Source organism: Lepus europaeus, chromosome 13 (assembly GCF_033115175.1).
Source record: "Lepus europaeus isolate LE1 chromosome 13, mLepTim1.pri, whole genome shotgun sequence".
In the NCBI taxonomy this organism is placed as follows: domain Eukaryota; kingdom Metazoa; phylum Chordata; class Mammalia; order Lagomorpha; family Leporidae; genus Lepus; species Lepus europaeus.
Window position 1 is genome coordinate 59934373 of NC_084839.1, and position 21841 is coordinate 59956213.

A 21841-nucleotide genomic window follows, 5' to 3' on the forward strand; every position below is an offset into this window, starting at 1 on the left:
AGCTCCCTGCTAGTGTGCCTGGGAAAGCAGCAGATGGGCCAAGTAGTTGGGCCCCTGACACCAACAGGAGAGAACAGGAAGAAGCTCTTGGCTCCTGACTTCGGCCTGGCCCAGTCATTGTTATTGTGGACATTTGGGGAGTGCACCAGCAGCAGATGGATAGGTCTCTTTCTCTCTATCTCTCCTCTACTCTTTCTGTAACTCTGTTTTCAAATATGTAAATCTTTATTTTTTGAAAAAGACAAGTTTATTTTTTAAAAATTCTGATATTTCAAGACCTATTTGATATGCCTTTTCCAATCAGTATTTCCTATGCCCTAAACTGGGTATATTTGTTCTTTTTTAAAAAAATTAAATTATTTATTTGGAAGCCAGAATTACAGAGAAAGAAGGTTTCAATCCCCAGATTGCTGCACTGGCCAGGGCTGGCCCAGGCAGAATCCAGGAGCCTAGAACTCCATCCTGGTCTCCCATGTGGGTGGCAGGGGCCCAAGCACATGTGCCATCCTCCTCTGCTTTCCCAGGTGCTGGATAGGAAGTGGAGTGGCAGGGACTCAAATTTGTACTGAATGGGATACTAGTGTCACAAACAGCAGCTTAACCTCTTGCAACACAACAAATGACACTCTTTTTATTACTTCTATAGTTCATTGCAATTCTTTTATAGACCTTATATCCAGAAACTGAACACTCCTTCAATAAAGCATAAATATGTATATGATGTCAAATTAAAAAGAATTCCATCGCTTCTCGGCCTTTTAGCTAAGATCAAGTGTAAAAAGAAACAATTCCTATAGACTGTAGAGGTAAAGCCTTTAGGGAATGGATGAAGTCACTCATTTACTCGTTTATATAGCATAAGAAATAAGGAATTATTTGATTTTGTCAGAGACCACACTATACTCTTTTCTACTCCACTTAATATTTTTGACATTAAAAAGGAAGAGTAACCACATAATGGGTATCCTATTTGCCTTTTCAGTAAGAAATTTTCATTTTCCAACTAAAATAATTTCTAGAAAGCAACCCACAAAGCCTGTTAGCATCCTTCCTAATTCCTTCTACTATCTCTCTCTCTCCAAGGCCCTGAGTACCCAGGAGGAAAACCTTGGTTTTCATGTTTTTAATGATTTTTTTGGTACCAAAGCCCACTCTAAGATATTAAAGAATTAACTAACAGGGAAATTAAAAGAATATGGTATTGTTAAAATAGCACTGACTTCTGACACATTTTCAAAGCTGCCAAAGGTAAAATATCATAGCAAATCCCATATGTATTGCTTTACAACAGTAATTTGGAAGTGAATTCAGACAAACCACAAATTAACACTAAATATCCAATAAGAAAAAAGACAAACTGGTCTTACCTAGTTGAGTACTAACCCTTAAAATGAAAAGGATACTATCAAGTCTTATAGACTTCTATTTCCTACTGCCTATACCCTTCCTCTGGTATAAAGATATCGTCACTTCCTTTTTGGAAGAAAATCCTCTTTTACTCTCACTTTATATGTATCTGGTGGAGGTAACTGTACCCTCAAACATGATTGGCAAATAGTCTCAATCTCAAAAATCAGAGCTTTGTATTCCCTTGGCCACAAGGGAGAGTGGCCAGTCAGAGCCAATTGAGATGCACTGAGCTTTTTGCTGGGGCTTCCAGGAAAAAGAGTCGCTCCTTCCAGCTGTACTTGACACTCCAAGAATTTAGGGTCAAGGGGATTGAAGCTGTCTTTTGCTATGTAGGGCTAGACTATAAAGTCAACACTTAAGCAGCAGCATTAGGAAATGTACAGAAATTAAGTACTGGTAATATCATCTGTGCACTGAGGATGGCCATTTTTGAAGCCACACCTATCCTGGACCAATTTATACAAACCTATACATATCCTTTTATCCTTTAAGCCTGAGTTGAGTTTTTTGATGTAACAGAATATGTCTTAACTTAAACAACCATTTCAAGTCTGTTTGTTCATAAATAGTACCAAAATTCAGTTCCCAAAACAAAGTAAAAACACTCTTCTTTATAGATTATTTCTTGACTTTTCAAACTTCACCCTCCTCTCAGGGCCCTCCGTCCCTTAATTTCAAAGGCTGTAAGAATTTGTATCTTCTGCCTTTATGATGTCTTAATACAAGCATTTTTTTTTTTTTTGCCACAAAGGAATAAAAAACTGACAATGGAGCAAATCATCTATAGAAATTTTAAATAGTAACCATACATGCTTTTTTTTTTTTTTGACTAAAGGCCTAAATGAGTGTCAGAGACTAAAGCATATAAAATTAATCAGATTCAACTACACACACAATTTAATACAAAGACATCAAAATATTAAAATCAAAGTTCCTATTCAAAAAAGCAGCTGATAAAAATTTAAATTCACAGAAAAACTCCTAGAAATTTAAAGTGTCTTGGTCTTATGAAAATAGGCAAATTATTATATAATTTCAAAAGAGGTAATAATTAATCATATTCTTAAAAATTTTTGATTTCAATCACACTATGTGGTTATGACATGCTATTGAGCCCTTAAGTCAATCTGAAGATGTTTTGCAAAAGGTTTGACAGAGTAAACTACAGCTAACATCACTGTAAAAGAGCAACACTAGTACTCCACTTTTTAGGAATTACGGTGGCTGACTTGCCACCAAGAAAGAGGAAATTACAAATAATGTACAAAAAATAAGATGGAATTAGGATATATATTCTCCTGCCTCTCAGATCATATTGCATGAACTTTTAGGGGCATATTTTATATTTCCTACATCTTAAGTGCCAGGGGTGAGCACTAAAAAGAACTGCAATACTCTTTTGAGCCCAATAAAACCATTAATATAGATATCTATGAAAGAAGATGAGACAAATTGTCATTACTTTTTTTTTTTAAGATTTAGATGGGGGGAGAGACAGAAAGGTCTTCCATCACTGGTTCACTCTCCAAATGGCTGCAACAGTTGGGACTGTGCCAGGCTGAAGCCAGGAGCCAGGAGCTTCATCCACGTTTCCCCTGTGGGTGCATGGGCCCAAACACTCAGGCCATCCTCCACAGTTTTCCTAGGTGCATTAGTAGGGGGCCAGATCAGAAGTGGAGCAGCAGGGACTCAAATTGGTGTCACAAGCAGCTTTACCAGCTATGGTACAACACCGGCCCCAATTATTATTTCTTAAAAAAATAAAATAAAACAGAGTTGTTAAAGGAGTTCTGGAATCAAACTATGTCTGACTCATGGCATTACCATTCAATAGCTGAAAGTTGGACCAACTTTATTTAGGCTCAATTTCTTCACCTGTTAAATTATTAATAAATAATAACACCACATATTTTTCAGAGTTTTATGTATTAATTCTTTAATTCCCACTAATGTTCCTAGGAGATTATCATCTCTATTTTATAGATGAGGAACTGAAGTCCAGTTGAAAGTCACTAAATTGCCTGGGATCACCCAGCCAATGAATGGCAAGGCTGGCATCTGGGCCATGAGGAATCTGAGACGTCTTAGTTAAGAGTCTATACTTGCAATTACACTCTATTAATACTACCTACTTCAAAGGATTGTTATCAGACATTAAAGAAATGTCTAGCACTTAGCAACAGCTTAATAAAGGTTTACTATGGAGTTCTGACAATTTCTATTGTCTGTTCACCATTTTGTATTTCTTCCTTTGAAAAATGTCTATTCTAATCCTTTGCCGATTTTTCAAAAATTATTTGAAAGGCAGAGTGAAAGAGAAACAGAGAGACAGAAAAAGACATTTTCCATCCATTCATTCACTCCCTCAAATGACCACAACCAGTGGAAACCAGAAGCCCAGAACTCCAACTGGGTCTCCTACATGAGTGCCAGGAGTCCAAGTACTTGGGCCATCTTTCACTGCTTTTTAGGCTCATTAACCGGGAGTTGCATAGAAAAAGGAGCAGCTGAGACTTCAACTGGTGCTTGGATATGGGTTGCTGGAACCGCAAGTAGCGGCTTAACCCTCTACATAATGGCAGCCCCTACCAATTCATTAACTGGACTGTTCTGTTGCTGAATTTCTTGAGCTCCTTATATATTCTGGATATTAATCCTTTATCAGATGCATAAATCACAAATATTTTCTCCCATTCTGTTGGTGTCTCTTCACTTTGTTTTTTCTTTTGCTGTACAGAAGCTTCCAAGCCTGATATAATATCATTTGTCTATTTTTGCTTTTTATTGCCTGTACTTTTGGGATTTTATCCAAAAAGTCTCTGCCCAGGCCAATGACTTACAGTGATACTCCTAGGTTTTCCTCTAGTAATTTGATGGTTTCAGTCTTAAGTTTAGAACCTTGATCTATTTTGAGTTGATTTTGTATAGTGTATAGGTCTTGTTTCAAACTTCTGCATATGGAAATCCAATTTTTTTCAACATCGTTTGTTTAGGAGACTGTCCTTTCTCCAAGGATTGTTTTTGGCATGCTTGCCAAAGATTAGTTGGTTGCAGATGTGTGGATTTATTGAAATGACTATTTCCTGCTAAAAAGAATGTGTTAAAAGATTTATATGAAAGGCAGATTGAAAGAGAGACAGAGTTTTTTTTAAGATTTATTTATTTATTTGAAAGTCAGTTACACAGAGAGAAGGAGAGGCGGCGGGGGGGGGGGGGTCTTCCATCTGCTGGTTCACTCCCCAGTCGGCCATAATAGCTGGAGCTGTGCTGATCCAAAGCCAAGAGCCAGGAACCTCTTCCGGGTCTTCCATGTGGGTACAGGGGCCCAAGGACTTGGGCCATCTTCTACTGCTTTCCCAGGCCATAGCAGAGAGCTGGATGAGAAGAGGAGCAGCCAGGACTGGAACTGGCACCCATATGGGATGCCAACACTGCAGGTGGCTGGCCCAGATTTTCTTATCCACTGATTCACTCCCTAAATGCCTCGAACAGGTAGGGAGGGGCCAGGTCAAAACCAGGAGCCAGGAACTCCATCCATGTCTCCCAAGTGAGTGGAAGGTGAGCACATGCATTAGTAGCAAGCTAGATCAGTAGTGCAGAGCAACTGAGAGTCAAACAAGTACGGATATGGGATGCAGGTTCCCAAGCATCAGTTTGTCCCCAAAACAATATTCTGAAGAGAGCAACAATGCTGGACATTAATTTTTACTCATGGTAATAAAATCAATTCAGAAACTTCTGTAATCTAGGACTTTTTTATAATTTTTTTTCATTTTATTTAAAAGGTATTTTTTGATAGGAAGAGATTTTCATATGCTGGTTCATTTCTCAAGTGCCCATACAGCCAAAACTGGGCCAGACAGAAGGCCAGGAGCCCAAAACTCAATCTGAATCTCTCATACAGGCAGCACAGTCTCAAGAACTGGAACCATCATCTACTGCCCCTCAGGGTATATATTAACAGAAAGCTGGATCAGAAGTTCAGTAGCCTGGAACTGAACTGGGCACTCTGATAAGGGACATGGGCATCCCAAGAAAAATTAACTGCTGTGCCACAGGGTGGGCCCATGTCTGGTACTTTTAAGGGTCCTATGAGCTTGACCTAAGACATGGAAGTTCTAAGTACTTTTGAGACATTCAAGGGATAAGTTAGAAACAAATATATTTATGTTTGTGTGTCAAAAACTTGACAATTTATGGACTGGCATACATAGAAACAGGTTATCTTCAACATACAGATGAAATAACCTGAAGAAATAGTACAGAGTAAGAGAAGAGTCTAAGACTAAGCCTTGTGGAATTCAAACATGTAGGAATTTAAAAGAGGAGCAGTAGCTCCTCTTTAAAAAAAAAAAAAAAAAAAACAGCCATCAAGGTGCTATTGAATGGTATATGGTGTCCTACAACTGAGGAGGGTTTGAAAAAGTAGAAAGTGGTCAATAATGTCAAATGCTGCCGAGAAGTCAGGTAAGATGAGCACTAAAAAGATATCACTGGATTTAGCACATGGAGATGATAAGACAATTGGGCCAGTGCCACCAGCATCCCATATGGGTGCAGGTTCAAGTCCCGGCTGCTCCACTTCTGTTCCAGCTCCCTGCTAAGGTGCCTGGGAAAGCAGTGGAGGATGGCCCAAGTCCTTCAACCACGTGGGAAACCTGGAAGAAGCTCCTGAGATCACCTCAGCTCAGCAGTTGTGGCCATTTGGGGAGCCAACCAACAATGGAAGATCTCTCTCTCTCTCTAACTCTTTCAAATAAATAAATCTTTAAAAAAAGAGATGATGAGACACGCAATCTCCACAGCTATAGCAAACAATGGGACGTTATTATATAATTTAATCACGTACCTTTATTGTTTAATCAAGAAAAGCAAACAGGCCGGCGCCGCGGTTCACTAGGCTAATCCTCTGCCTTGCGGCGCCGGCACACCGGGTTCTAGTCCCGGTCGGGGCACTGGATTCTGTCCCGACTGGCCCCTCTTCCAGGCCAGCTGTCTGCTGTGGCCAGGGAGTGCAGTGGAGGATGGCCCAAGTGCTTGGGTCCTGCACCCCATGGGAGACCAGGAGAAGCACCTGGCTCCTGCCATCGGATCAGCGCGGTGTGCCGGCCGCAGCGCGCCAACCGCGGCGGCCATTGGAGGGTGAACCAACGGCAAAAGGAAGACCTTTCTCTCTGTCTCTCTCTCTCACTGTTCACTCTGCCTGTCAAAAAATTAAAAAAAAAAAAAAAAAAAAAGAAAAGAAAAAAAAAAGAAAACCATTTGAGATACATTGACAGTTACATAGGATCTTCCCTCTCCCTACTGACAGCCTTCATTAATGACCATTCACTAAGGGTATATTTTTGTGAAGTATTCCACACAGTGAAGCTATAATCTGCAAGTGAAATACCAATATAAGGCCCTGAAGACACATAGAAAAAAAAAAAAAAAACAAAGACTTGGTCCCTTGTCCTTTAGAATTTGACAATTTAAAGTCAATATAATGTGGTAAAGCAGGGTCTAGAACCCAGAGAAGCAAAAAGCACTCATCCCAATTCAGGGGCTAGAGGTGGGTTGACTGCTTTTATAAAAACTATATCCGCCGGCGCCGCGGCTCACTAGGCTAATCCTCCGCCTTGCGGCACTGGCACACCGGGTTCTAGTCCCGGTCGGGGCACCGATCCTGTCCCGGTTGCCCCTCTTCCAGGCCAGCTCTCTGCTGTGGCCCGGGAGTGCAGTGGAGGATGGTCCAAATACTTGGGCCCTGCACCCCATGGGAGACCAGGAGAAGCACCTGGCTCCTGGCTTCGGATCAGCATGATGCGCCGGCCGCAACGGCCATTGGAGGGTGAACCAACGGCAAAAAGGAAGACCTTTCTCTCTGTCTCTCTCTCACTGTCCACTCTGCCTGTCAAAAAATAAAAAAGAAAATAAATAAAAATAAAAATAAAAACTATATCCACTCATTCATTTGCTGAGCAGCTCCTATGTAACCTTGATTCCAGGAATACAAAAACAGTAAGCTTTGATCTCCATATACACATTGAAGTCTATGTAGGTACATTAAGACAGAAATTCTAACACCATGTGATAACTTCTGTAACAGAGGCATTAACCAAATAAATGTTAACTAAATGGCAGTAAAAAAGCTTGAGACCCTAATCTAAACCTGGAGACAATTCTATACAACAATAATTTTCCACATGGGCTTTGAATAATGAAAAAGCCTCAGCCAGAGTAATTTATTCCAAGCAACGGAATTAACATGAAAAGATCCAAAGGTGAGAACAATTAAGAATTTCATTATGGCTTAAGCACAATAATGAAAGGAAGATGAGGGAGTAAAAGCTAAAGGTGGGTTAGGGTAAACTATTTAAGGACTTTACAGCCAAGACAGAATTTGGAACAGATCTTACAAAAGTGGAGAACCAATGAAGAGCATGACACAATTACATTTATTTTTTTCAGATTCTCAACCTTGACAAACTAATGTGGTTCCTTTCCGTGCCTCAACCTGTCTTACTCCTAGTCTTCCCGGTACATGAAATGGCCCCACTATTAACAGAGTAATTCCCATATCAGCATCTTGAAAAGCCTTAATATTGCCTTCTCCAGTATCTCCATATCCTATACTGTGTATCAGCATACCCTGTAATCTGACTTTAAAGGATACTCAACTCTCCCATCTCAGGGCCTTTGTTCATGCTAAACTCTAAGCCTAGAACAATATTGTTCCTGTTCATTATCTAGCTGGAAAATGGAATTAAAAGAATGAGTTTATTTGGGTTCAGAACAATTTTGGAATACAAGCATAATTTTTTCCTAATACACATTTCTATAAACTCTTTCAAGGTACCATGTATATACAATTAAGATTTTAAATAAAAATAAGCATTTTTTTAATTCTCATAAACTTAAGCACCCTTGTATGGTTGAGATGACAAACAGATTTAATCTAGAATGCAAACTATATAGTTTCTAACAGTGCTATACATAAAGAAGCCTGAAACCTATTTAGGATCAGCCACTAACTCATCTGCCCTAAGTTGGTTCCAAGGGGGCATAAGTACTACAGAGTTGCTGACTGTATAAAGATAAGGAAACTAAGGCCTAGAAAGGTTAAACACAATATATGTAGTCACATACTGAATAAAGGGACCAGAATAGTATGATGTCTAACTGCTGGAATAGTGATTTTTATCCTACGCATACTGCCTCTCCTCCTTGATACACTTACTCAACAAAAAACATGAAACCCTTATCATGTAAGACTATAAAAGTCAAACCAATTAAGATTTAACTGTATAAACACCTCCAAAAATTTTATTAGGTATTATAGTATTTGTAACCTTATAATAAAGACATACATGTAAGTACATCCAAAGGTTTAAATGAAGCACACAAGCTCTAGGTTACATCAATGAATGATCTCTGACTCAGATTGTTTCCTGACAATTTTACTTCATGGTGAGTTTTTCCATATGACAACTCTTCTTTAGAGTTTAACCATGATGACTCAGGGCACCTAGATGCTATGAAGGAGCTTTCAGTTTAAGGGGTAGGAGGAAAATGAGGGGGCCAGCTGAATCATTAACATCCTACTCAGTTATGAAACCTGGCAAATCCTTTTTGGAAGCCATTTTAAAGACAGCTTTAGGAGGCAAATTCTGGCTAAAGTTTTAAAAGATTGGTCTTTAAGAATAAATCAACACATTATTTCTAAAGGAGACATAACCGAAAAGCTTTATAGAAAAATGTGAATTTGCCTCTGTTAAATGTCAGTGATAAATTCAAAGAAAAATGTCTGACATCATTGAAGTCACAAATCTGCTCTATGTTCACCAGTTGAAGAGCCCACCTCAAAATTCATCACAGCTTCTCTGGTGAACTGACAGGACTAGTCAGAGACAAAATTACTCAATTTTAATTGAAAATTATTATAAGGCAATACATGTATTTAAAAACTTTCTGATACATGAATTCTGCATATGGAGCTATGATGTCTAATTAGAAGCAGCCACTATTCTACTATGAAAGACACATATTTAACGTATATTCTCATGAATGGTAAACTTAATTAGTTCTGTTAATTCAGATGTTTTAATCTTTTGATAAAGAATGGTGAGAAACAATCCAAAGAAAAATCCATGTCAATTATAGTCTAAAATGAAAAAAAATCAGTTTTTAGTATTTCTAGTACATGCAGTTCATTAACCTGGCATAAACCCAGAAGAACATGAGGTACTGTAGATAGTATCTGCCAAGAACCAGGAATACAACATTAAGGTTTTTGAAGAACAAAAAAGTGCCCCCAATTGTTTTCACTTATTGTTAAATAAAATTAAACTTAATTGTGCGTTTTAAAGATTAAGCCAGTTGATAAATTGAACACTACAACCAGCAGCTAAGAGAAAAATCAGAGATAAACACTTCACAATCTGTTGTTCTGAAAGGCAAGGGAAGTTAAAAACTTCACCACATTACTGATCTTTTCCTACTGACTGTCAAAAAGAAGCTCAACAGAAGTCCAGACAGAGCTTTCTCCTAATGTCATATAAAATTATATAATTACAGAGCTAATGAGGTCCCCAATTGTTTGACATTTCTGGAAGTGGCAACCACAAGCTGACAATAGCTTCCGAAATTCTATTTGGTGGTTAATTCTACTAAATTTTCTTAGGTATATAGGTTCGGATATATGCAGAGTTCATTTCTGAGGCTTTCAAATCAATAAGTCTATTAACTGCTCCTTACATTATTGAGTTCAAAATGTATTGCATTCTCAGGTCAAATAGTTCTCCAACAGTCTCTAGCTGATAGAATATATCATCTCCACCAGAATGCACACCAAAACAATAGCAAGGAAAGTTTAAAAAGAAGGTAAGTAGGTAAGGCACAAGTAGGAAAAGTGTTGTACTAGATACCCACGTGTTACTTCTTTGGGTGCATAATTAATTCCAAACCCACTTTACAAAAGGGTAGACAAACAGAAAATACTATTGAAGAGCAATGGATTTGACTAAGCTGGCCAAAGATTATAGTAGTATAGGAATGAAGAGATGCAGGTGACAGAGACAGGGACATGTGAATGTGAGCATCTTGCAATGCATGAGCTGAGAACAGCCTGGGACCTGTTGCTAAAAAAATTTAAAAAGTTTAAGTAATAGACTGGATTTTTAAATAAATCTTAATTATTCATTATTTCCAACATTAAGGATAGGTTTAAGAATAACCATAACATTTTTTAAATTTTATTTTTAAATATTTATTTATTTATCTGAAAGGCAGAGAGAGAGAGAGAGGTCTTCCATCCGCTGGTTCACTCCCCAGATGGCCACAATGGCCGGAGCTGTGCCGATCTGAAGCCAGGAGCTTCCTCTAGGTCTCCCATGCGAGTGCAGGGCCCAAGGACTTGGGCCATCTTCCACTGCCTTCCCCGGCCATAGCAGAGAGCTGGATGAGAAGAGGAGCAGACAGTATTCCAACCAGCGTCCATATGGGATACTGGCACTGCAGGCAGCAGCTTTACTTGCTACCCCACAACGCCAGCCCCTAACCATAACATCTAAGTCAACGTGAAATTTAAGATGTCTCTTTTGCAAGCAACTTCTTTTCTTTAAATGGAAGTTGTATTATTATTTCTAAATAAATTTGAGTTTTAGCTCATTAGGTCATGAACACTTAAGCAGACTCAAGTTACAAGAATTGTCCACAGACACATTTACTATTTTTTGAGAACCATTTTCTTCCCTTCCTTCTCTTGTCCCCTTCCTCTTTTCTCTTCCATCATAATTTATTTATTCCACAAAATGGAAATGAAAAACAGAATCATAACCCTACCACCAAATTAACAGACTGAAAGTGATTTCTAAAATAAGTTACTGTGCAGATATGTGGTCATTATCATAAACTTCAAAATCCTTTATTAAAAAAACACTGTACTTACATTTTACAGATGAATCAAAGGTAGCTTTTTAGGGGTGGGAATGTAGCTCAGTACATTATGGTGCCTGAGTTCTATATACAGGCTCCAGTTTCTGATTCCAGCAATTGGGTTCCTGCAGAACTCCTGGCTTCCACAGGCCCAGCCCAGGCCTTTATGTGCATGTAGGGAGTGAACTAGCAGGCAGAAGCTCTCTTTTCTTCCCAAATAAATACAAATTTTTAGAAAATAAAGATAGCTTTTTACAAACTTTCCATTAGTGGAAAGTCCAGGAAAATAAGCATGGGTTCTATGTTCCATAGTAGTAAGCTAAATGTTTAAAACACTTTAGGCATGGGCATTGTAGTGCAGCAGGTCTCTATGTCATATGGGAAACCCAGATGAAGTTCCTGACTACTGGGTTTGGTTTGGTTTGGTTTGGCCTGTCCCAGCACTGACTGCTGAAGGAACCTGGGGAGTGAACCAGTAGATGGAGGCTTTCTCCTCCTGATCCACATCTCCACCACTCTGCCTTTCAAATAAGTAAATAAATCTTTAAAAAGGAGAGGAAGAAAATTTATTTAAAAAAAAATCAGTTTTTAAATAACCCAGTGTAGTCATTCAATCCTGACAGTATGTACAATGAAGAAACGGTCTGACTATACACATACATAAGTTCATGTACACCAAAGGGACAAAAACTTTGAGTGGATTAAAGAAAGAGATTCCTAACAATTTATTGAAAGACAATTAAAAACAGGGAACTTTGTTAAAATTCACTTATATACTTATAGTCTTAGTGATCAGTACACTGTGTAATAAAAGTTTAAAAAAAATTCTACTTAATGTCATTAAACTCTAATTGTAAAAAATACAATTGAAAAAGCTGTGCTTCTCCACCATTATACAAAACTAACTAGAAAGAGAGTAATTTCCTTTATTCATTATTATCTGTAAATAGCACTGAAGTCACTGATATAAATTCAGTTTCTTAGGTTAGAAAAAAACTACCTCAGGGCTGACACTGTAGTGCAGCAGGTTAAGCCACTGCCTGTAATGCTGGCATCCCTATGAGTGCCAGTTAGAGTCTCACTGTAAATCTCTATGTAACTCTGCCTTTCAAATAAACAAATGACCTTTCTCAAGAAAAACTACCCCTTATAAAGAATGAACCAGAACAACCATTTAAATTAAGTAATCTCTTAGGGCAGGTGTTTGGTACAGCAATTCAGACGCTGCTAGGGAGGCCTGCATGCTAGACCAGAGTAGCTGGGTTTGGGTCCTGGCTCTGCTTTTGATTCTAACTTTTTTTTTTTTTTTTTTTTGACAGGCAGAGTGGACAGTGAGAGAGAGACAGAGAGAAAGGTCTTCCTTTTGCCATTGGTTCACCCTCCAATGGCCACCGCGGTAGGCGCGCTGCAGCCGGCGCACCGTGCTGATCCGATGGCAGGAGCCAGGTGCTTCTCCTGGTCTCCCTTGAGGGTGCAGGGCCCAAGCACTTGGGCCATCCTCCACTGCACTCCCGGGCCATAGCAGAGAGCTGGCCTGGAAGAGGGGCAACCGGGACAGGATTGGTGCCCCGACCGGGACTAGAACCCGGTGTGCCAGTGCCGCAAGGCGGAGGATTAGCCTAGTGAGCCACGGCGCCAGCTGATTCTAACTTTCTAATAATGCACACCCTGGGAGGAAGCAGGTGAACTGGGTCTCTGACACTCATGTGGAAGATCTGCCTTAAGTTCCTGCCTCCTGGCTTTGGCCTGGCTTGGCTCTGGTTACTGTGGTCATCTAGGAAGTAAACCAGTGAATGGGAGATTTATCAATCTCTCTCTTTCTCTCTCTTATTTAAGGAAATAAAATGAATAGTTATCTAGTTATCTCTGCATGCATATTTTCCTATGAGTAGATTCATAAAAATCCCTATTTACCTTTGTTTGGTATTAAAACATTTGGATGAGATCTAACTTTGCTACAGTTTAAATAATACACATTTAAAAACAGTTCCTTATAGCAAATCAGCACATTCTCAAAACAAGTAATCTGAAAAATGAATAATGAATAAAGAGAGATGACTTGAGGGATAGATTAATCTATATTATATATTTATTATTAAAGATTTATTTATCAGAAAGGCACAGTTAGAGAAAGAGGGAGAGGTCTTCCATCTGCTGGTTCATTCCCCAAATGGTGGCAATGGCTGGAGCTGGGGCTGGGCCTATGCCAGCCAGAAGCCAGAAGTCTGGAACTTCATCTGAGTCTCCCATGTGGGTGGCAGGGCCCAAGTACTTGAACCATCTTCCACTGCTTTCTTAATAGCACTAGCAGGGAGCAGGATAGGAAGTAGAGCAGCTGGGACCTGAAGAGTCTCTCATATGGAATGCCAGCCTTGTAGGTGGTGACTTAACCCACTGTGTCACAACACCAGCCCCAAGACTCATCTCAAGTGTCTGCCATAGCAACAAGAAAGTCAGTCTCACTAGATTTTAAATGCCATCTTTAATCTTGAAAACGGGATATAAATAAAATTCCTTTGCAATGTTTTGAGTACTTAATATTAGGAAACGTACATGATCTTATGTGCATATGTATTTGTTTTAATATATTACACAGAATTTACTCATCTGAATGAGTACCATGCCTTTCATTATATAGTCACTCCTAGAAGTTATATCCTTTTTCCAATGGTGCTACAACTGTCCAGAACACTATTAAAACTCCTCTTAAGTCTATGGGTAGATCTCATTTTTAGAAAACAGCAATTCCCTTCTCTGAATTTAATTTTTAGAAATAGCCTGAACTTATTTCCTATTTTCTTTTCATAAAAATCTTGATTTTATTTGGTAAACACCATATATCATGCGGCTAATAACCCTTTTTTTCCTTAAAAACAAGTAGTAAATACAAAGTAATACAGTATTTCCATGTGTGGCTCTCAAGACTGGCTTAGGAGGCAACTTAAAAAACAAAATGTTTAAATATATCTGAGTAATGCCAGTGTTGTTAAATATGTGTATAGCTTCTGTAGTGACTATTCTAGAAGATTTACTTCAGTTAAGTGTATAAAATGAATACTTTTACTTCAAAGCAAGGAAGAGAATCTGGTCTACTTAACCCTTTATCATTCTGACTTTATCTTCCACTACTGTCTCATTCTGATGCAATCACCCTCGCCTCATGTTTCTATCAGTCTAGGCATGTTCCTGCTTCAGGGCCATTGTGCTTGCTGCTCCCTGTCTGTAATATCTCAAGATTACCTGTGAAGCTTGCTCCTTTTCATCAGGTCTTTACTCAAAACTCATTACCTTCTCCTTCTCATTGAGGTCTTTTCTAACTGCACTCTTCTCTTATCCCATACTAGGTCCTCACATAGTCCCCCTTCTTCTCTGCTTGATCTTCACAAGTGTATGTGTATAAAACTTTATGATGGAAATCTTCAAACATACACAAAAGTAGAGAGAGTATAAGAAATCTATATATCCATACAGCATCTACAGTCAATAATTTTCAAAATATGACCAGCAAAAAATACAGACATCATATTTTTTTAAGACGTGTTTGTTTATTTGAAAGTCAGAGTTACAGGGAAGGAGAGACAGAGAGAGGGAGAGATGGAGGGAGTGAGAGGGAGAGAGAGAGAGACCTTCTACTCAGTAGATCACTCCCCAGATGGCTGCAATGTCCAGCACTGGGACAGTCCAAATCCAGGAGCCAGCAGCTTCATCTGGTTCTCTCATGTGGGTGGCAGGGGCCCAACACTTGGGCCATCTTCTGCTATTTTCTCAGGCCATCAGAAGGGAGCTGGATCAGAAGTGGAGCAGCTGGGACTCAAACTGGCGACCATATGGGATGCTGGCACTGCAGGTGGCGGCATTACCAGCTATGCTACAATGCCGGCCCCAGACATCATATTTTAATTAATATATTACACATTTCTAGGAGGTAGAGACATATATATACACATATAGTTACACCTAAAAACTTGCTAATTCCTTTGCATTAAATATCAGTTTATCTGAGCTCTATACATTTTTTTTTTCATTTGGTGGATATGTCTCTTAGGTATCTTTTCATCTATCTCCTATTTTTAATTTTTTTAAGAAATTTTTTTTTTAAAAAACATGGCATGTTTTACATATTTATACATATTTATTTGTGTCTTACTATTGTAATGTAAACACCATGAAGGCAGACATTTTATTCCCTCTCCTATCAGCTCCGGACCAGTGCCTGACATGTAAAAGACAGCCAATAAATATTTACCAAATGAATAGTTGGCATTCATGCCCAAAGCCCAGTGCCCACCCACTAGCAGAAACTGCAGTCCTAGCACTCTTTCCTGCTAATCCTGAACCAGAACCTTCAGTTTTCTAAACAAAGCACTCTATAAACAGTCACCACCATTCATACTGGGTGCCTGTAAAGTCCACTTAGTATCCCTGCTGTAGACTCCTTCAAAAGTATACTTCCATCTCCAAAACAGGTTTCAATGCACCTTATATGCTGAAATTTAGCCCGATAAAATTACTGACTGCATTTTTCTTAAGTATGTTTAAATATCTCAGTTTATTTTAGACAGTTTAAGAGGAAAATCTGAAGCCAAAAAAAATTACAGAACTACAGAAGATGGTGGGAAACTGGGGATACTACATATTTTTAGAATTAGCAACATCCCAAGAGGTCCATTACAAAGTAAAAATCAGCAACAAATTCTTTGAAAAGGAAGTCAGTTACATGTGTATTGAATTAATTAATTTTTTTTAGAAAAACTACATGAACGGTCAAGATTAACTGGGGGATGAGAATAGATGTCAGGATTTCCCCATTTATAGGCATTAGCAACACATTCTGCTTCTCTGTAAAGGTTATTCTAAGGTGTAAAAGTGTTCTGGGGTGATACAAGAATACTACGTACAACTCTTTTCTCTGAAATGGAGTTACTGTGGCAAAAGCAAATCTAAAACATGCTGTACAACATTCTGAAAAAAATAACCAGGCTTTCCCAGACTCACCTTCAACATATTTCTCTTAAGTTAACCAGTAAAGCTTTTTTTGTTTTTCTATTTCTGATGGCAGCTATGCTAATTGAAAGGCTCCAACCAGATATTTGTTTCGATTACTTATTCTACTGAAAAAGAAAAATCAGAAACCCCCTGACAGTCACTCAAGAAACCTTGTGTTTTCTCTTTATAACTGATAAATTCATTCAGCAACAATAAAAATCAGGATTACTAAGTGGAATATGTTAGGCAATTATTTTCAACATTTGAAGGAAAAAATAGAAGTAATCTATTCAAGATAACACAAAAAAAGCTAGTGGCAGAACTTTATAAAGTATATCCAGATTTTTCAGTGACCAGTATTTTTTTGTCTTGAGGGTCCAACACATTAGCCTGGGGAAAATTTTTCTATGGCAGAGGTCAAACTTAAACAAAAACAACAATTAATTCCACCACTACCCCAAAAGTTAAAAATAACAACAAAAACTCAATTCCAACAACCCAAATCCCTTGGAAGAATAACTTCTATTTACTTTTCCTTAGATGAAATCTGGAAAAGATGAATAGAAATTTATAAACAAAGTGCTAAGTAAAATTCACTGTTGATGGACTTTAACTAGTATGTTGTTCCTTATATTTGATGCTGCTAGGAGTCTTTAATACTACATTCTTTTAACACATCTCCATCAGGTTTCCTTTACTGTACTGATTTTCTTCCAATTTTCCACTGGCTCTTAAATCTCCTTTTTCTCATTTAAAAGATACAGTAAAAATTTTGGAATAACATGACTTAAAAAAAAAAAAACTCCTGAAACCACCTGAGTGCCATTATATACTAGCCATTATGAAATTTTAATATGTACAGTTAAAATGTATATAATGAAACAATCTACATAAGCCTTTCTTCTTAGTAGGTATTATGATAGATTTGTATTGATATATACCATGGTAAAATGTACATGTAGGGGCCAGCGCCGGGTGCTGTGGCACAGTAGACTAAGCCTCTGCCTGCAGTGCTGGCATCCCATATGAGCGCCGGTTCTAGTCCCAGCTGCTCCACTTCCAATCTGGCTCTCTGCTATGGCCTGGGAAAGCAGTAGAAGATGGCCCAAATACTTGGGCCCCTGCACCCATGTGGGAGACCTTGAAGAAGCTCCTGGCTCCTGGCTTCGGATCTGCTCAGCTCTGGCCATTGCGGCTATTTGGGAAGTGAACCAGCGGATGGCAGACCTTTCTCTGTCTCTCCCTCTAGTCTATAACTCCACCTCTCAAATAAATAAAATCTTTTTTAAAAAGTACATGTATATGTTAGAAAGATGGCTTTCAATTCTCAGACTTGTGGCTTAAACATCATCAGCTGCAGCAGCTTCTGTCTGAAAACCCTAGTTGTTCACAAAGTAGAACTACTACAGTCCTGATCACCTGACCTACTGGATGACCACAATAAAGCATGTTCAGAAATAACAGAACTGTTAACACATAACTGACATTTTGACACCTGAAAGGAAGTAAAAACTAAGTCAAATGGAACCATCTTTAAGCTTCCCCTCGAAACTTGCCTCAATGACATTTCGCAGTATTAAACAGTTTCCCATCCCAAACTTTTCAGTTATTTCTTTTAAGGGAGTCCAAAACAAATTAGGAGACCAGCAAAGCCAGACAACACTAACTTCTGTTTTGGGACTCTAATAACTGAGGGAAGAGCTTGTGATACTAGTTTCCTTAAAGTACAAACACTCTGGGTAAATCTGGTTTATAAATAAGACAGGAAAAGTTAAACATAACCCACTGTAATACAAGTCACTAAATACCGATTTAAAGAAATTCACAGATACCACAAAAATCTGCCACTAAGGCAAATGTCTACCTTTTTTTCAATCCCATAAACACTAGTACACTTCCACCATGCAAACAAACTCAGGTGGTCGTTTTCCTTTTTAAAAACTGTAGGATTATTAAATAAGGCACTATGACCACTTTCACTACACGAAACTTTCCACACACTTAACTGCTCTATCTTCCAAGTGTTTGTTCTAAACTCAAGATCTCTTTCAACAAATAACAGAAAGGTGACAGGTTAGAGGCTTGGGGGTAAAAAAGCAAAATAACAAATGTCTCACTTTCATTTTCTGAGGCAAACACCAGAATGTAAAAATCTGTGACCAACTATACAATGCAAAACTAAATTCAAGAGATTTTGAGATAAGCGAAAGTACTACTGTGCTACAATTCTGATAATTATTTGCCTCAGGAAAGAACCAGCAGCAGTGACACCTGACTGAAAATTTTTGGTACCTTCCAGTTTGGTACCAAATATAAAAACCACCAAAATAAATAAAACTGCCCCAGAATGAAGTATTTTACTACAAAAGTTGTTGGCGTGAGTAAAATCACAGAGCCCATGTTAGGCTGTAATTGTATAATCAGGACAATGTTCTGAGAGATGCGAATGGTCACTCTACACAGAAAACGTATCATAAACTGTGAACAACATCACAAAAACAATCTTGTCTACAATTCAAAAATTTACATTCACCCTACCATGCAAACTGAATAATAAAATCATTTCTCCTCAATTACAAGAGAAATACAGATTCGTGGCAGAAAAAGAAGACAATGCCATTTTTGAAACAAAAGACCACCTGCTATGAAAACAAAGTAACATTTGGCAGAGAAAGAAAAAGTAAACAGCCTCTGGAGCAAAACTAATAGATGACCTTTTCATAAACTTAAAGATTCCGTTCTTAGCACAACCTGCACCCTACGGATAAGGCGCTCAATAACATTTGTTGATAAACAGCTTGATGACTAACCGGTGGGAAGGCTGGTGCTGCTGTCAGAACCAGCACACATTTCCTTGAGTGTAGTGATTAAAATCTGTTAAATGTACATTTAAAACACTCGGCCCCTTCCCCCACCAGTGCTCTCTCCCGGCTGGTTAGTACAAAAATCAAAGTAGATGGACAGGAGAATGTATGATTTACAGTACCTTCCCCACTCGGAGTATTTTCAAGGAGTCCTTTGAGGCTGCAAGATTCAAACACTACGTCAGAATTATTGTTTGAACTACCTAACAATTACTACGGCTTCTTTCAGACTTCGGCTAACCTGTAAGTAAAACGAGCATCTTTAACTTTTCCACGGGGCACCGGAGGACGAGTTATTACTCATAAATGCTTTCAGATCCTCAAGACATCAGGCGCGGCAGATCAAGCGTTATCCATCAATTAGAGACCTTCCCCGGGCCTCAGTTTACCCACTTTCGGAAACGGGCCTATTAACTCGGGTCGTAAGGGCCCCGGAGGTGAAATTAATTATTGTTTTCAAAACGCTCTGAGATCCAGAGATGAAAGGAGATGTGAGAGACACGCAGAGATGATGACAATAATCACAACAATAAAGGGAATGACTAACTTGGAAGTCTTCGTTATGTAAGGAAGCAAAAGAAGTTATCAGAATTGCACACACAAAAGAGAAACCCACTGCCCCCTTTGTTTCTCTTTCATTTCCAGCTCCCTCCCCGCCGCCCGCCGGGGTCCCCTCCCGCAGCCGGGCGCGGGGCGCGGGGCGCCGGGCTCCGAGTTGGCCGCCGCGCGCCGGGCTCCCAGGCGGTGGGGGAGGGCGCGCCCGGCCGCTCCTGACAAAGGCGCTTCCTCCCGCGAGGGCGCGGGATGGAGGCGCCGCAAACTCCGCTCCCCGCCGCCTCCCCGCGAGGCGCGGGGGCGCGCAGGCGGGAGGGCAGAGCCGGCGCTGGCCGCCGGGAAAAGCCGCCGAGGAAGTTGCGCGCCCGCCTTCCCCGCACCCCTCGCCGCCCCGCCGCGATTCCTCCCGCGACGCCCCGCGGCCGCACTCACCGGACAATCGCTGGTGGCCCGAATGCCGGCACGGCCCCCAGGACCCGCAGCGAGGGGCCGAAGTGCGTGTGCGCGGGGGGCGCGAGCAGACAGCCCGGCGTGCCGCCGCCGCCTGCCTCTCGAGCCAGCCAGCCAAGCCCCGTGAGGGGAAGTTGGCCGCGGAGCCGAGCGCTGAGGAGCCGCGGACGGAGGGCGAGGCGCGGGGCCCGCTTGGTGGTGCGTTCCCGGAGGGCTCGCGACAGAGCCGACCTTGCCGCACGGCTGGAGCTGCTACTGGTGGAGGCGGCGGCAGCGGCGCCCCCCGACGGTCCCTCCGCCTCACACCGCCTCTGGGTCACTGACACACACTCGGAGGGAGGGGAGGGGACTAGCAGGAGGGCGGGGCGTGAGGGAGGGACCAGGGGGGCCGGGCCACAGCGGGAGGCGGCGACGCGACACCGGGGGGACTCTTGGGAATTGTAGTTCTTTGGCTGAGGGATAAAAGGATACATTGTTGTGGAGGACGCGGCCGGTCTTGCTCTGCACTGCGCATGCTCTGGGGGAGGTTGGGGGGGGCGCCGTTACCATGGTCACCAATGGACTAAGCCTGCGTGTTTAGTGCTGCTGTTGACTAAACAAGGCTCATCTTGTATTTTGGTGCTGTTGGGGATCCGGCCCTGGGCTCTGAGAGCCTCACCACTCACAAGTGTCCAGTAAAATCCGACTACTACCTCTCGGTCTTTTCAGTCTTTGCTGCTGCTCAGCTTTCTTCCGCAAACCCTAAAACACCGACATCTCTTTCAAGTGAATCCTCTTTTGTTCAGATTTCTTAAGATATTGAAATGTGGTTGTTTCCAGGAATTTAACGGTTCGATTATAAAACTGTTAGGAACATAATTTTTTTTGTTCGGATAGTCACATCTAATTTTAAAGAGCAGCAGAGGTAAACTTCAGAATTAAGATCCCTGTATTTTACTGGATCCATGTAAAATAATCCAGATGTGTTCATTTTAAAGGCTTCAATTTTTAAGGCATACAAATTTTGCAAAGTACCTGTAAGTTCAAAGGAAGTGGGAAGTTGAAAGTTGTTCACTACATATATATGCTGGCCAACTTTCATTTGGCTGCAAGAGGAGTCTGAATGAAGGTATGAGTATGTGGTTGGGCTGGTCAGCTGAGTCTACACCCATATGGGGCACCCAGGTATGAATGGGTGGTGATGAGAAGGATGGAGAAAAGACTTATTATTAGTTCTCCAGAGGGCTAAAGGCAACCTGCCCTGAGCTCTTCTGTTCCCTTCTCTACCAAGAACTCCACACCCTGGAGAAAAGATACTTAGGAATCAGACACACTTTTCAAACAGAGTCTCAAGATCTGAAATCTTTGCGTTTGCAGACTACATAATGATTCCCTCATTCAGAAAACACTGGGTGTCTACTATCTATATACAGGCACTTTATTAGGCCCCAGAAATAGAGATACAAGAACATATAAGAAAGATTCCTGTTTTCTTTCTTTCTTCTTTTCTTTTTTTTTGGACAGGCAGAGTGGACAGTGAGAGAGAGACAGAGAGAAAGGTCTTCCTTTTCCGTTGGTTCACCCTCCAATGGCCGCTGCGGCCGGTGCACCGCGCTGATCCCAAGGCAGGAGACAGGTGCTTCTCCTGGTCTCCCATGCAGGTGCAGGGCCCAAGCACTTGG

The 21841-nt window shown here is 40.4% G+C and overlaps 1 protein-coding gene across 1 annotated transcript in view; it reads right to left on the reverse strand.

Annotated features, from left to right (window-relative positions):
- PELI1 (pellino E3 ubiquitin protein ligase 1) overlaps positions 1-20485 on the reverse strand; it is a 70888-nt gene extending 50403 nt beyond the window's left edge. Inside the window, exon 1 of the mRNA XM_062209529.1 lies at positions 20163-20485. The gene's annotated coding sequence lies outside the window, so the exon portion shown is untranslated. The remainder of the gene's footprint in view (positions 1-20162) is intronic.
- Between the last annotated feature and the right edge of the window lie 1356 nt (positions 20486-21841).